Source organism: Protopterus annectens, chromosome 17.part0, assembly GCF_019279795.1.
Source record: "Protopterus annectens isolate FY-2018-M chromosome 17.part0, PAN1.0, whole genome shotgun sequence".
NCBI lineage: Eukaryota > Metazoa > Chordata > Ceratodontiformes > Protopteridae > Protopterus > Protopterus annectens.
The window spans coordinates 609,587,548-609,590,608 of record NC_056751.1 but is presented as its reverse complement, the minus strand read 5'-3'; the positions used below and the strand labels follow the sequence as shown (position 1 = coordinate 609,590,608).

The 3,061-nt window shown below is 45.1% G+C and overlaps 1 pseudogene; it reads left to right on the top strand.

Moving 5' to 3' along the window:
* The first annotated feature begins 237 nt into the window (after positions 1-237).
* Positions 238-3,061, top strand: part of LOC122791473 — a 139,105-nt pseudogene continuing 136,281 nt past the window's right edge.

Below are 3,061 nucleotides of genomic sequence, written 5' to 3'. Positions count from 1 at the left end.
TCTGTGGGTTCAGTGTATTTTTTGTCATTTTACACTAACTCAGGGCATATCTGGGAGTTGCCTCCCAGGTTTCTGACATAACTAAAGAAGGCCTTGTGATTATCTTTAGTGTCTTGTGCAATTTTTCTTTCGAAGCTGGCCTTAGATGATTTTATGAGGGATTGTAGTTTCTTGCTAGTACTGATCAGTGACGCCTTCCCTTTTTGGGATTTTGCTCTGTCATGTAGTAGCTTTCTCCTTCTGTTGTATAGCTTATTTATGGCTGGGGTCCACCAGACAGGTCTCCTGCCTTTGGAGGAGTGAGTCTTGGTTTTATTTGGGATAGCATGCTCCATGCATTCCTGTAGGTGTCCATAGAATGCTTTTGTAAAGGATTCTGCATTTTAGGCCATATTTTCCACTGGCTCAGGGGCTTTGAAGGATTCCACCTCAGTTTTGAGAAGTGTGAAGTTTGCTTTTAAGAAGTTCTTCACCGTGGTTTCCTTGGCTAGGAGTGAGGATGGAATATGGATGTCCAGTGAGATTTGTTTATGGTCTGATCTTACCAATGAGGGATATACCTCTGGTGTGGAACATAGAGACCCCAGGTTGGTGATGACCAGATCCAATATGTTTTCCCCTCTTGTGGCAGTGGTGACCAGTTGTTCCATAGCATTTGAGTTTCTAAATTGTAGGAACCGTTGGGCGAGGGTGTTTGGGCTTGAGTAGTTTTCCCAATCAATGTTTGGGTAGTTGAAGTCACCCAATATAATAGTGTTTGGAGAGACCTTCATATTCTCCAGTGTTCTCAGGAAAGCTGTGTGAGATTCCTGTGTTTGGAACGGTGGTCTGTAGCAGGCTACAAACTGAAAGGCAGTTTTGCCCACTGTTAGTTGCACATGGATGGTCTCTGATGCTTCGTGCAGTGCCACTAACCTGGAGGTGTGGGTATCTTTGATAAATATGGATACTCCCCCTCCTTTTGTGGTTTGGTCTGAGTTTTGGGGCCGGAAAGCATGGTATGAAGTATAGCCTGGTAGTGCTGGGGTGCTCTTGGGAGCCTTGAACCAGGTTTCTGTTACTGCACAGATATCAGTATTCTCCATACTGAGGAGAGTCTGGAGTGCGTGCATCTTGAGGTTTAGACTTCTGGCGTTGAGCAGCATTACCCTTAGTTTTTTTTTCTTTGTATTGTCTATGGGGGTGGGTTTGTCTTTTGAGCCTTGCCTAAAAAAGGCACTATGGTGGAGGCAAGAGCCTTTGCCAGTATTATAAAACCCATGGGTGAGAGGTGCAAGCCATCCCTAGTGAAGCAATGTGGCTTGTTGAGCATGTCATCCCAGGCTGACAGACACTAGATCCCCTTTGAATGACACCAATACTTTAGCCAATTGTTAAAATTGATAATTTTGTCTTTATACTGTGGCATCATTCTTGGTGAGGGTAAGATGCTACTCAAGGTCAGGGTCATACCGACCTGGGCTACTTGATCAAAGAGCTCCTGTACGTCTTTTTTCATGTAGTCCAGGGAGGTATGTCTCAGGTCATTCACACCAGCATGGACAAGGATGGAGTCATACTTGTACTTGCTTTGGAGTGACCTGAGTGCTTGTGTTATGTGGCGGATCCTGGCACCTGACAGGCAGCTTACAGTGACCTTCTCGTTCAGCCTGGTGAGTGGGACGTCAGTGTGTCTGACAATAGAGTCACCTATTACAAGTGTATTAGGTGTGTTGTTTAGCCTTAAGGGCTGTGATGTGTGCACACTGACTTTGTGAGCTTTGTGGTACGTGGATATTGTTTCGTGGTAGGTGTTGCTTGGATGTCTGCTTTGGAGGTCTCACACGGTAAGAATAGCAGGCTCCAGGTCCGACTCTAAACCAGTCACAGGTGGTGTCCCACAAGACTCAGTCCTGGGACACCTACTGTTCAGCATATACTTCTCAGAAGTGCAGGCAAACACAAGAGGACTATGGCTAACCAAGTTCACTGATGACTGCAAACTGGGAGCCATAATTAACTCTCCAGCTGACACGGACATTCTCCAAAAGGGCCTTACTGAGACGGACACCTTGTGTCAAAGTCATGGTCTCAAGCTAAATGCCAAAAAATGCATAGTCATCCCGTTTAGGAAAAACAAAACACCCATGAATTACCACATAGGTGGCAGCCCCCTTAATACAGAAGATGTAATAAGAGATCTGGGGACCCAGGTAGATAGTAATCTCTCCTTTGACAATCATATTGCCAAAGTAGTTAGGAAATCCTTCTGTGTGGCCCATCTAATTACTAAAGGGTTCCCATCTAGAAATAAAGAGGTTATAGTGCCCCTCTACTCAGCACTCATTAGACCCATCATAGAGTACAGTGCCCCATTTGGGATGTACCTCACAAGACACTTCCAACAGCTGGAAAGACCACAAAAGTACCTCACCAAGATGATTACTTGCCTCAAACATATGTCCTATGCAGCCCGACTAGAAAAACTCCTGCTGTACTCAGTGGCATATCGCTTAATCAGAGGTGATCTCTGCCTGACTTACAAAGCCATGTCCAACTCAGAATTGATGGACATGCTCCAACTAAAGAAATCCAAGTCACTGCGAGCCACTCGCTCTAGTGAGCTAAACCTCGCCACAACAATAAATAGAACATGCTGGAGGGATAGATTCCTGTCACAGAGACTCCCCATGCTTTGGAACAAAATTCCTAACTACATTAGGCAGAGCCCCTCACTAACACTCTTCAAGAGAAACCTTGACGAGTGGATGGGTAACAGAAAATATACCCCTGGGATCACTTCATTGGCTCTTCTTGACAGAGGCTCAGTGGGGCGGCGAAAGCTGACACACTCTGGCTGGGCTTATAAATGCCCTTGGGCAGATAGCCTAGTACCTACCTATGAACCTATGAGTGACAACACATGAGAGTGAGTGATTCAGAGAAACAATTAGTGGGACTGCTCTACAGTAGGAATAATGAGGTGTTTATGGGATGAAAATGATTACATCATAACAAGGAAATTAGTGTCAGCTGGAATTCATGAGAAACAATTAGTGGGACTGCATCTACAGGGTTTTAG